Below are 13,726 nucleotides of genomic sequence, written 5' to 3' on the forward strand. Positions count from 1 at the left end.
CATTTTCCTTCTCCACTGTCTTCAGGGATGTCCCAGAAAGGGGCTGTAATGCTGAAGCTGTCCACTTTCAGACAGTACCTGTGTATCATGCAGAGACATCTATAAACTAGGCTCAAGTTTTCTCTTCCTCTGTTAACTTATTGTAGGGAAATCCCCATGAGGCCATAGGTACAGAGCACAGGTGCAGGCAGTGTAGCAGGAGTGGGGACCATGAATGTTTGGACCACTTCCTCATGTAACTTACTTGTGCCTTCAGGGCCAATCACATATACATCACTTCCATTTGATAATGCAGTTTTGCTGGGCAGTACGTAACTTTATGACTTAGTGGGTCATCTAACACCCAGTTTACCAAAGGTAGATCAGGTTCCTTGGATTTATGGTGGCCCATGTTTAAGCATTCAGTTTCTATTAAGACCCAGTAACAGGAAAAGAGCTGTTACTCAAAAGGAGAGTAGTTATTTGCAGATGATGGGAGGGTCTTGTTCCAAAAACCTGAAGGCCTGAACTGTAATTTACCTATGGAGGCCTGCTAAAGGCTCCAAACAGCATCCTCATCTGCCACTGCCACTTTAAGAAACAATGGTACTTAAAGATAAGGATGCATATGGCCCAAGTGGCACAGCTGCTTGCACAGCAGCCTGGACCTTTCAGAATCTTCTTTTTGTTCAAGACCCCACTAAAAACTAACAGTTGTACAGGTCACTTGGTAAGTACACCAGAGTAACACACTAAAGTGGGAAATATGTTGCTTCCAAAGTCCTAGCAGGCCCACTAAACATCATGTCTCTTTTTTTATTGTAGATGAGGCCGGGTACAACAACTTATCCATCTTAGAAGAGGTATCTTGACATGCCTCATACCACTGGACCCCTAGAAATGTAACTGAGGTAAACGCTGCTGATTTTCAGTCAGATTTATTTCCTACCCTTTGACATGCAAATGCCTTACCAATAAGTCTAGAGTAGTTGTTGCCTCCCACACACTAAGTCCAATCAGCAGAATGTCATCAATATAGTGGACCAGAGTGATATCTTGTGGAAGGGAAAGACAATCAAGATCCCTGCAAACTATATAATGACATAGGGCTGGAGAGTTGATATACCCCCAGGCTCCCAAGGTAGAAAAGAGAAGGTGGGTTACTGACCATGCCAGCTGAAACCAAACTACTTCTTATGAGCTTTATGGACAGGTATAGAGAAAAAGTCACTTGTCATGTCAATAGCTGCATACCAGATACCACGGGGGATGTGTTATTTTGCTCTAGCAGTGAAACTACATCTGGCATACTAGCTGCAATTGGAATCACCACGTGGTTAAGCTGACAATAATTCTCCAAGATCTGTCAACTGTCTTCTGTACAGGTCAAATGGAAGGATTATAGGAGGATGTGGTGGGAATCACTACCCCCGCATCTTTCAAGTCCTTAATGGTGCCACTAATCTTTGCAACCCTCCAAGAATGCCATATTTCTTTTGATTTACCATTTTCCTAGGTAGAAACAGTTCTAATGGCTTCTGTTTGGCCTTTCCCCCCATAATAGGTAAGAAAACCAATCTGAGGACTCTACCAGCTGCTAAATATGTTTGTTCCGATTATGCAGTCTGGATTTGAATAAATAACCACAAAATGGGTTCTGGGACCCACCAGATCCACTGTGAGACAGATTTAAGCTAAAACTACATTGATCACCTGACCTCTGTAAGCCCCTACCTACTCTTACTGTAGTGACATTATGGGTCTCCCAGAATCAATATACAGTTGACCCTTGAATTATATGAGTTTGAACTACACAAATCCACCTATATGTGGATTTTATTCAACAAATGCATTAAAAATGTTTTGCAACAATTTGAAATAAACTTGCAGATGAACTACATAGACTGGAAATATTTTTTAAAAATTAATAAAAAGGCTGGGCATGGTGGCTGAAGCCTGTAATCGGAGCACTTTGGGAGGTTGAGGTGGGTGGGTTACTTGAGGTCAGGAGTTTGAGACCCACCTGGCCAACATGGTGAAACCCCATCTCTACTAAAAATACAAAAATTAGCCGGGCATGCTGGCATGTGTCTGTAGCCCAGCTACTCAGGAGGCTGAGGCAGGAAAATCTCTTGAAACCAGGAGGCTGAGGCTGCAGTGAACCGAGATCGCACCACTGCACTCCAGCCTGGGCAACAGAGCAAGACTCCATCTCAGAAAGAAAAAAAAATTAAGAAAAATGTAAGTATGTCATGAATTCATAAAATATATGTAGATGCTAGTATACTTTATCATTTACTGCCATAAAATATATACAGATCCATTACAAAAAGTTAAGCTTATGCACAGACACGCAGTACACGGTGCCACTAGCAGTTGAGAGAAATGTAAATAAATATAAAGATGCAGTATTACATTATAACTGCATAATATTAACTGTGGTATATACTATACCACTATAGTAATTTTGTAGCCACCTCCTGTTGCTATTGTGGTGAGCTCAAGTATTGTATCTTATTAAAACGCCATACGATAGGAATCCTAACCACGTAAGCAGTTATCTCTCCAGGAAATTGCATATTGCAGTAAAAAATGATCTCTTACAGTTTTTTCCTGTTATTCATTGTGTTTAACGCAATACTGTAAACTTTGAATAACACCATGGGACCCATAAAAAATGCCAGTAGTGATGCTAGAAGTGCTCCTAGGACACAGAAAAATGTCATAACATTACAAGAAAAATTTAATTACTTGATATGTACCATAGATTGAGTTCTGCAGCTGTAGTTGTTCATCATTTCAAGATAAATGAATCAAGTGTAAGAACCAATGTAAAAAGAGAGAGAGAGAGAGAGGAAAAGAGACAGAGAGAGAGAGAGAGGAAAAGAGAGAGAGAGAGAATTCCTAAAGCCCTTGCTGCAGCTACTTCAGCATGCATAGAAACCTTGCACTTTTTTTTTGACCGGGTGCAGTGGCTCATGCCTGTAATCCCAGCACTCTGGGAGGCCGAGACGGATGGATAACCCGAGGTCGGGAGATCGAGACCAGCCTGACCAACATGGAGAAACCCTCTCTACTAAAAATACAAAATTAGCCGGGGGTGGTGGTGCATGCCTGTAATCCTAGCTACTCAGGAGGCTGAGGCAGGAGAATCACTTGAACACGGGAGGTGGAGGTTGCGGTGAGCTGAGATGGTGCCATTGCACTCCAGCCTGGGCAACAAGAGCAAAACTCTGTCTCAAAAAAAAAAAAAAAAAAAAAAAAAATACCCTTTTATCTTGTATTGAAAATGTAGTTTTTATGTGGGTACAGGATTGCTACAAGAAAGGCATATCTATGAACTCTAATATGATTTGAGAAAAACCTAAGTCATTACATGACAATTTAAAGCAAAGGTGAAGGATGTAAAGCTGGAGAAATTAAACCAGCAAAGGATGGTTTGATAATTTTAGAAAGCAGTCTGGCTTTCAAAAAAGTCAAGATAACAGAAAAAGCAGCTTCTGCCAACCAAGAGGCAGCAGACAAGTTCCCAGAAGTAATTACGAAAATCACTGAAGAGAAAGGATATCTGCCTGAACAGCTTTTAAATGCAGATCAAAAATCTTATCGTAGAAAAAAAAAGCCAGAAAGAACATGTATTAGTAAGAAAGATAAGTAAGAACCAGGATTTAAGACAAGGAGGAATAGGCTAACTCTACTGTTTTTGTGTAAATGAAGTCGGGTTTATGATCAAGACTACCCTTATCTAGAAAGCCACTAACTCTCAAGCTTTGAAGGGAAAAAGTAAGCACCTGCTGGCAGCCTTTGGTTGTACAACAAGAAGACCTAAACAACAAGAACTCTTTTTCTGGATTGGTTTCATTGATTATTTGTCCTTGAAGTCTGAAAGTTCTTTTGATATTAGACAATGCTCTTGGGCACCCACAATCCAATGAGTTCGACAATGAAGGTGTCAAAGTGGTCTACTCGTCCCCAAAGACAACATCTCTAAGTGAGCCTGTAGATCATAGTGTCATAAGGACTTTTAAGGTTCATCACACATTCTACTCTATGGAAAGAATTGTCAACACTATGAAAGATAACTTATGATAAAGAGAACATCATTAAAGTCTGGAAGGATCACTCCATTAAAGTTGCAATCATTGTTGTAGAAAAGCCACAAAGGCCATCAAGCCTGAAATAAATTCCTGCTGGAGAAAATTGTCAAGGTGTGCATGACTTTACAGGATTTACAACAGAGCCAATCGAGGAAACCATGAAAGAGATTGTGGATAAGGCAAAAAGATGAGGGATAAAGAAGCCTTTCAAAATACAGATTTTGAAGAAATTCAAGCATGAATAGACACACCACAGGAATTAACAAAAGATGACTTGATCAGTGCCAGGCGATGAGGAAGAAGACATAGAAGAAAGAAGAAATGCCAAGAAACAAATTTATATGAGACAATCTGGCAGAAGCATTCTGATTGTTCAAGATTGCTTTTGATTTCTTTTATGACATGGACTCTTATGGGCATTGAACCTAAAGCAAACAGTGAAAGAAGCTTTGGTGACATATAGAAACATTTTTAGAGAGTTGAAAAAGCAAAAAATGTCAGAAATTACAATGTATTTCCTCAAAGTTATGCCAAGTATGACAGCCTCTCCTGCCTCCCGTTCTACCTCCTCCCCCTCTTCTGCCTCTGCCTCTAAGTCAGCAATACTAACTTGCTCCTCTTCCTCCTCCTGCTCAGCCTACTTGACATGAAGATGATGAGGATAGAGGCCTTTATGATGAGCCACTCCTACTTAAATGAACAGTAAATATATTTTTTCTTCCTTGTGATTTTTCTTAACATATTTTCTAGCTTTAATGCGAGAACACCGTATATGATACATATCACATACCAAATATGTGTTAATTGATTATGTTTTCGCAAGGCTTCTGGTTAACAGTAGGCTACTAGTAGTTAAGTTTTTGGGGTGTCAAAAGTTTTGTGCTGATTTTTGATTGGGCGGAGATCAGCACCCTAGACCCCACATCATTCAAAGGTCAACTTTAGTTCAGAATCATTGTCCAGCAGTTATTCAAAGTTCTGATTATTTCTTTTTCTTCAATGCACAGTTACTCTTTTACGAGGCCATGGGTCACTTTAGGGAAAGCTGAGAGAAAAATGAACAGTATAAAACTTTGGTAGTGTACCAGGTTTCTTCCTTAGAGGGGACCTGGTCTCTCCTCATTCAAGGAGTTCTAGGTCTGCAAATGGCTCAAGTCTGGGAGTTAATTGAAGGGCTGTGACTCTCTGTCTTTATGAGTTAGACTTTTGTTCACTATCTGCTTATACAGATCAAGTAAGAATTTAGTAGGTTTCCTATCTATTTCACTTCTAGGAACACATTATTAACTAGCTATCCTCATAGTTCTCTGAGAATCAGACTATTCTGGTTGCTGTTGTCCTTTATGGTAACTATGGCCACCTTGTCTCTGGCAGTTGAGTACTGACACAAAATTCAATTGCTTCTATTGCATTTAGGTTTTCCAATTGTGAACTGACTGCAGTTCACACTCTAGGGTTTGGCCTACAGAGAAGAACAATCATGGATGTCTTCAAGGATGCTAGGAATCCCCTCACAAATTTATTTCTCAAAATAAATTTAGTAAAAGCTAGGTCTTAAATGACAAATCCACTCTGACATTCCAATTTCTCTAAGCCTTTGAATCCCTTCCTCTACATTAAAGCAAAGGAGATTAGGCGGGTGGGCTGTCTTGTGAACCATGCTTCAGCCAACCAACCACCAGACAGATAGAGCCCTTTCTTACTCTCTGAGCAGCATCAGTAAATGCAGAATCTCTGCTTGGTGGGCCTATATCAATGAAGTCAGCCTCATCCAATTTTATGCTCCTTCTACCACTATCTCACACCCTTAATATCCATTCCCATATGTGTTCCCTTGATCTCTGCTTGTATAAATTAGAAAATTTTTTTTGGAGTGTAGTATACCTCCTCATGAGTCTGCTGGGACTTGAGTCTAGTTATAGCTCTAGAAGCAAAGAGGGGCGGTAGGAGTGGGCCCTGAGGAGAATTTATATTGTCTTGAATGGGTACTGCCTTATGGGAGGCCATTATCATTTCCTCAGGCAGTACAGGCTCAATTCCCTCAGATGGAGGCAGATAGGCTGATACAACTGGGGGCTAGTGGGGAGGCTGCTTTTGCTGGGGGTGAAGAGACCTCTTCCACTGGCAAAGATTTATCCGAATTTAGGACTCAATGTCCCCAACTTCATTACTGTCTTTCCATTTGTCCCCATCTCAACTTACAGGATCCTATTTATTCCCAATGAATATCCTCACTATAATAGTAGACATTGTGTGAAGCTGGGAGTTCAGCTTGTGTTGTAATTCAGCCAATCACAAAATAAGATCTTGTGTCTCCATCTGAGAAGGTTAACAGAGTACCTAGTTCCTTACTTGTTATAAGTGGTTGATTAGAAGTATCCAAGGCAGATATTTTGCATATCTCTATAACCAGATCATGCCATAATCTGTCAGTGCCTTTTTTTTCCACTACTGGAAAGAGAGTCGTTAGCATTTTAAAATCTAATTAGAGAGCCAATCCCAGAAACCCCAAAATCAATTGAGAAAAACAGAAAAAAAAATTCTGTTTTTTAAGAACCACCATCAGTACCAAAGTCTGTATCAGTCAGGGTTCTCTAGAGAACAGAATCAATAGGATATGTGTACACACACATGCCACACGCACACACACACACAAACACACAATATGGAAATTTTCTCACAAGATTATGGAAACTGAGAAGTCCCATTATATGCCATCTCCAAGCTGGAGAACAAGTAAAGCCGATGGTGTAATGTACTCCAAGTCTGAAGGCTTGAGAACCAAAGGAGTTGATAGTTTACTTCCCAGTTCAAGGCTGAAGGACTGAGAACCAGGAGGTATAGGGAAAGGCCTGAAAATCAAGAAAGGAGGTACCAGTGTAAATCTTGGAGTCCAAAGGTCCAAGAACCAGGGGCACTGATGTCTGAGGGCAAGAGAAGTTGGATGTCCCAGCTCAAGGATGGAAGAAAGGGGCAGGGTAGAGAGAAAATTAGCTCTTTCTCTACTTTTCTGTTCTATTCAATCTCTTAATTGATTAGATGATGCCTCCCACGTCTATCCAAAGAGGATGCATCTTCTTTACTCAGTCTACTCTACTTATTAAAATGCTAAAGTTTTCCAGAAACACCCTCACAGCCATACACAGAAACAATGTTTTGCCAGCGATGTGGGCACCCCTTGATCTAGTTAAGTTGGCACATAAAATTAATCATTAGAGTCTGTCAAGTACATTCCAGGCGTGTGTGTGTGTGTGTGTATGTGTGTGTGTGTCAGAGAGAGAGAGTCAGAGACAGAGACAGAGAGAGAGAGAGAGAGAGAGAAATATTCTAATCTCAAGGGAAATCAGATGACTCCTCAATGTCAGTTGGCATATGCATGATTCTCCTAGAAATCATTCTGCCATGAGGAATGAGATGAGTAGCATGAGAAGGCTCTGCCACATTTGACAGACACGAATGATACCTTTGCAGATCTGTTTCCTTAAGCCAGAAGATTATATAAACACTTAAGAATTTTAGAATTTCCACACCAGTTTGACAGCCTAATATTCTCATTTCACAAAGGTGAAATGACAGTGCCACGGGAACCGATGAATAGGTTTTAAAATAGAATGAAGCTTTTATAACTCTCTATAAGATATTGGCTTGAACCTCCTTTCATTTTATTTAGAGATAAAGATTCACCTCTAAAGCTAAGTATACTCTTGATTCAACAAAAATCTACAGACCTAACTCTGTTGTATGGGATGCTCACTTTCTGTTTTATACAAAAAAAAAGTCTGTAAGTGTCAAAGAAAATTTTCTTTAAATCAGTTTGTATACATCTAATGTTATGGCCAATCTGCCTTTGCAAAAAGTGGTCCAATGCTGTATTGATTTGCATATGTGCAAAAATACAGAGATCACCATTGGCTCTGTGCCATGCAGCTGGTCTGTGTACACGTAACCTTGGGATTTCACTGTTACTGTGATGAGTTGGTTGAATGAATGAAACTGTTGGGGTTTTATTTAAGAATCTATTTTTATTTGCTGCTCATATTTCTAGCTTGCATTAACCAGGCTGAAAAAAATGAACCAGTGGACTAAATAGAATAATTATGAATACAAATGAGGTTTTGATGCAGACATTTCGTGATTTAGTTTCATGAGATGTTTATTAATTATTAAGTGGCAAAAAGGGCTTCATGGTCAAATAAGTTTGGGAAAAGTTGAGCTTAGTAAAGTTAAACAAATTTCTTTACTGAAAGATTACTCAGAATTATTAATATGATAATGTGCATTGTGAATCACTAAGAAAGGAGCTATATATAGATAGATAAGGACGTGTGTGTGCATGTGCATGTGTGTGTGTAATCACACCAAGAAATTTGAGGTACACAATTTGGGAAATACTGGTCTGGAGAAAAGTACTAGTACTGAGAATCAGTACCTTGGTCTGGCACCTAGTTTGAGTCATTAGCTCACTGTGGGATCTTATTCCAGTCTTAGCCTCTAAAGGCTGTTTTTTTTTTTCCCTCTCTAAAATTAGGAGGCTGAACTATATGACCTTTCAGTCCTTTTGCAGTTCTAAGAAACAAGTCTTGTTTTACAGAAGGATATTATTAACCTTGTTGACATCAACCACAAAATGTATACTAAGTATCACCATCTTTTCTTAATGTTATATTATGGATCCATAAACCATGAGTTTATCTTAAACCCTTCTTTAACCTGTGACTCAGCATTTTAAAATAACAAATGCTTACTGAGTTTACTTCTTCTGCTATTTAGATCAAAGCCATTCATATATTTTAACTGGTGTTTCCCAGTTCTTATTTTGCTGAATTTGGGGTGAACCTACATCAAGAAATCTACTTTGTTTTTGGCTGCCACCATAAAGTGGCTCTTTTCTGAATTCAAAGACCTGAGGTCCCTTAGTCATCTTGAAGTAAGTTCTGTTTAGCACCCTGCAACACTCAATGTCAAATACAGTAACACTGACCAAAGTAGATTAGAATCCTAGTTAGGTGTCTCCAAATAATTTGCCTTCTTAGGGATATCTGGTTCTAGGGTACAGTCTAAACAATGTCATTTGGTTTGGAGTCCAAGGACAAGATGTCATCTGAATTCATGGAGGCAAAGGCTGTGGTCCCCTCAGTATGGACCAACATCTCAGCAGCTTCTGTTTGGATACCATGGCATTACTTTCTAGCATGATAAATTTTTACTGTCATTCTGGTGGCCCAGACAAAATTTGGCATTCTTTTTTGTATATTTTTCCCCTTTGCTTAAACATCTCATGGGACATAACTACCATTTAGACAGTCATTCTTTCCAGTTTATGGAAATAACCAGTGAAGATGAAACAGGTAGATATTTTCTTGCCAAATATTGATTAAAATGAATGTTTTAGTTGAGAGAAAAAATATCTGCAAAACATAATACATTTTAGTTTATTTACAGAAATTACCTCAAAAATAAAGTTCAGAAGAATTTTATATCAGGGATCTCAACTTTTTAAAGAAGAAAGGATAGACAAGAGTTGAAAAATATTCTTCACAATATTGCATGTCTGGTGAAACTTAACATTTTTAAGAAAAATGGCGTGAATAAAACAATGGTATTCATCTTCTTTTTTTTTTTTTGGAAAACATATACACATGTGCGATTTGAAAAGAACCAGTTTTTGGTAGGCCAGTGGGCATGGGTACTTAGCAAATGCCTGTGCTATTGCTCCAACTATTATGATTCATTCTAAGTCAGAGCCAAGAATATGGTCTGGTTTATGTGTCATGGTTCCTTCTTTTTAACATTCATTCTTATCTGTACCCTTTCCTAAGGGAGAGAAATATGAGTTCTTAAGGGAACTCACATAACTCCTTAATGTTGGTTGGCATAGGCATGATTCTACTAGAAATCATTCTGCCTTGAAGGCTGAGATGAGTAGTATCAGTGCACCCAGTGAAGGGCTCTGACACATTTGAGAAAAGCAAATGTTCTCTCCAAATCATACATGTGAATATGTTTTTCCAAAAAAGGAGTACTAATACCATTGCTTTATTCATGTCATTTTTTCTTAAAAGTGCTAAGTTTTTCCAGACATACAATACCATGGAGAAGATTTTTCAACTCTTGCCTATTCTTTCTTCTTTAAAAAGTTGAGATTCCTGGTGTGAAATTATCCTTAGCTTCATTTTTGAGGTAATTTCCGTAAATCAACTGAAATGTATTACGTTTTGCAGATAATTTCCTTTTCTAAGGAAACCAACAATGTATTTAATCAAAAGCAAATATTTCTTCTGCTTGCTTTTTGTTGGGCCCACGTAGCATAATTTGAAGAGAATGACTAGTTGTGTTAAAGAAAAAGAAAAATTATATTAATAAAATGCTGTTCCTCTATGTTGGCCCCACAATGATTGTCTGGGTCATTCTGCGGGGTAATCATGACTATCCTTCTCAGAATAGTTTCCATATGTTCCCCTTTGTCTCAGAGCAATATCTTAATCTGCTGGCATGCTCTTTCCTCAGGAAAGCATGCTTGGCTTTTCATAGGATCAGCTGCAATGATTCCCTTTCTGGGACTAATGACCCCCAAGTGTCCTGGGAACAGGCGAACTGTGGCCTGATCTGGTCAGGCCAGGCCCATCTTAGAACCAAGCAATTATTCTTTGTCCTTGTGCAGTGTTCAGCCACTTACAGTTTCTCTGTTTATTCTTCTCAATATCTCTTCCCTGATTGATGCATAGGACATATAGCTCGGGCTTTCCTCTTAGTTTAGAAGTTGAATATGATGGAGCAAGAGGAGTGGGTGGGTGAGTTGCAGGAGACCTTAGAGGCAGTGCAAAGTTTTGACAAAATAGTGAAATAATTGAACAGAAGAAGAAGTGGCAATTTCTTTATAGAATTTCCACTCTTTCTCTCTCACTCTCTCTCTCTCCCTCCCTCCCCGCCCTCTCTCTCTCACATGCACACATACACACACACACACACACTCACATACACTCATGCACACTCTCCACCCCTTTCTCTCTCTTCGTCTCCCCATGGCTTCTCCTGAATCTTCTTTTTATTCTCTACTAACTATCAATCAATCTATCCTATGGTTTTATTTTTTTTTAAATATCCACTGATAATATTAAAAGTTATGATCCCTTCAAAATTATTTGCATCTTATCTAGGACTCAAGACCAAAAGCCTTAAGAACTTAATAAAAGCAAAGCAAAAAGGTTACAGAAAAAGAATTGATTTTAGCCTTTTCTAGCTCCTTTGCTTTCTGCTGCTCTGCAATAGGCAGGAGGAGGAGGAAATGAAGAAAAGAAGGAGGAGGAGGAAGAAGAGGAGGAGAAGGAGGAGGAGGAGAACCTGGCTCCAGCTGCCCACACTCTTCTTGGATGCTGGAGACCATGAGGTGGTAACAGTGCTAGGTGACTCTGGAGTGACCTTATAATGGCCTTGCCTTCCACTACATCTCCTCCCAGAGCCCAAGAGGCCCTGAGCCTGTGGCACCCAGCATTGAAATGGGGAGCAGGCAGCCCAGTCAAAGTGAGCTTGGAAAAAGACCTTCATACCTCAGATGTTGATTATAGCCTTTGGGACATTGATCAGAAGATTTGGTTAAGCTTCTGACCCATGGAAATGTGAGGGAGGCAAGATGGCTGACTAGACGCAGTGAGAAAGAACATCTGCCACCAAGGGACCAGGAAATCCAGAGGACTGGTGCATTCCAAGCAGATGTTCAGAGAGAAGGCATTGAAAATAAATGGAGGGAGGACACAGACGTTGGGCTGAAGGGCAAGGAGGCCGGGAACGCTGGACTGGGCTATCACACTTGGGGACTCATTCCTGGCCTCCAGCAACTCCTGGGGAAGGGGTGAGTTGAGCAGGCAAGGAGCAACCCACTCTCACCATGGACCTCTGGAAATCTGGCAGCAGGAGACCCCACATCCCTCATGGGCACTTGAGTTGGCAGGAAGAGCTGCTTAGAGAGGTAGGTAGTAGGAACAGAATTCCAGCTGGTAAGGAGCTCAGAGGGTTTTGTGCAGGAATGTCTACAGCAGATCATGGCCAGAAGCATGTATCCCTCAAAGGTCGCCTTGCCTTCCCTAGGCTACTTCAGCCTGTGTGAACTGTTGGATCACAATAGAGCAGGATGATCATGCCCATGGAATGGGGCCAATCTGACCTAAGTGCACCCCTGTCTGCTGGCCTCTCCTGGGGCCCCAGCCTGGGTGCACATGCTTGCACTGCAGCCTTGGATGTCCAGCCAGGGTGCCTCTGAGGGAACTGCATCACAGCTCCTGCACTGGCAGACCATGCCTGACCATTGGAGATCTCTAGCAGAACAGCCCTTGCTGACCCATGCTAGCCCACCCATCTCCCCCATACTGCAGCATCCCCCATGCGTTTTGTGGCACACACTCGCCCACAGCTAACCCCCACATTGCTTGATTGGGGCACATGCACACTTTGCCTCCTCTTCCCCACTGGCGCATGTGTGCATGTGTGCACCCCAACATGCCACTGCTGCTGCCATGAATGGACCCTACCCTCCTACCATGACACCATTGTCAATGGGGAATTCACAAAAAGAGACCAGCAGCCCCACTCCTTTTCCTGAGCTGTATTGCTGCTGGTGTGATTGCATGCACAGAGACCATCAGCCCTGTGCCTGCCAAAGCCCCACATCCACAATGATGCTGCCGCTAGCCACAGGGATGCTGGTGACTCCTGTGCACTTTGTCATACCACCACCACCACCACCACCACCGTCAATGCCCACACAGAGGCCAGCACCTCTGTGGCAATCAGTGCTCTGCCTCAGTCTATGAGAGTGTACACCAGTGTGCTGCCACTGCTGATAGCACATGAGAATGAGGATGGATCTTGCTGCCAGTGCCCAAAAATGTTCTTTGGATGGCACTAATTATTGGAGTATCATGACCAGCAGTCTGGGAACACCTTGGTCTCTCCAGGGCAGCAAGATCCTAACCTTGAGGGGGGGCCACAGAACAAAGCCAAGGGCCTGATACCAGCCCCTAAAAGTTAGAGTATGCAACTCAGGAGTTCTGAGCTGAGGCTTGGCCCCCTAAAATCTTCCAGAAATGAAGCCAGTTAACTGAACTTACCTTATACCATAATCAAACTCCCAAGGATGTCAAAGAGGATTAAAAAAAAGTCCAAAGGACAGCAGCTTCAAAGATTGAAGGAACATCAGCCCACAAAGATGAGAAAAAAACAGCACAAGAACTTTGGCAACTCAAAAAGCTAGAGTATCTTCTTACCTCTAAACAACTGCACTAGTTCCTTAGCAGTGGTTCTTAACCAGGCTGAAATGGCTGAAGTGACAGAAATATAATTCAGAATATGGATAGAAATGAAGATCACCAAGATTCAGAAGAAAGTCAAAACCTAATCCAAGCATTGTAAGGAATATAGTGAAATGATACAGGACATGAAAGATGAAATAATCATTTTAAGAAAGAGACAAACTAATCTGATAGAGCTGAAAAACTCACTTCAAGGATTTTAGAATGCAACTGCAAACATTAACAGCAGAATCAAACAAGCTAAAGAAAGAATCTCAGAGCTTGAAGACTGGCTCTCTGAAATAGCTCAGTCAGACAAAAATAAAGAACAAACAATAAAGAAGAATGACCAAAACCTCTGAGAAA

General features: G+C 40.8%; 1 long non-coding RNA gene across 1 annotated transcript; it reads right to left on the reverse strand.

Annotated features, from left to right (window-relative positions):
- Positions 1-9,260: 9,260 nt before the first annotated feature.
- Positions 9,261-11,451, reverse strand: LOC104676454. The gene is made up of 2 exons (XR_749914.2): positions 10,753-11,451; positions 9,261-9,484 (listed from the first exon to the last, which is right to left on the reverse strand). It is a non-coding gene; the product is annotated as an uncharacterized LOC104676454 (long non-coding RNA).
- Between the last annotated feature and the right edge of the window lie 2,275 nt (positions 11,452-13,726).

The sequence above is a fragment of the Rhinopithecus roxellana genome, chromosome 1, assembly GCF_007565055.1.
Source record: "Rhinopithecus roxellana isolate Shanxi Qingling chromosome 1, ASM756505v1, whole genome shotgun sequence".
Taxonomy (NCBI): domain Eukaryota; kingdom Metazoa; phylum Chordata; class Mammalia; order Primates; family Cercopithecidae; genus Rhinopithecus; species Rhinopithecus roxellana.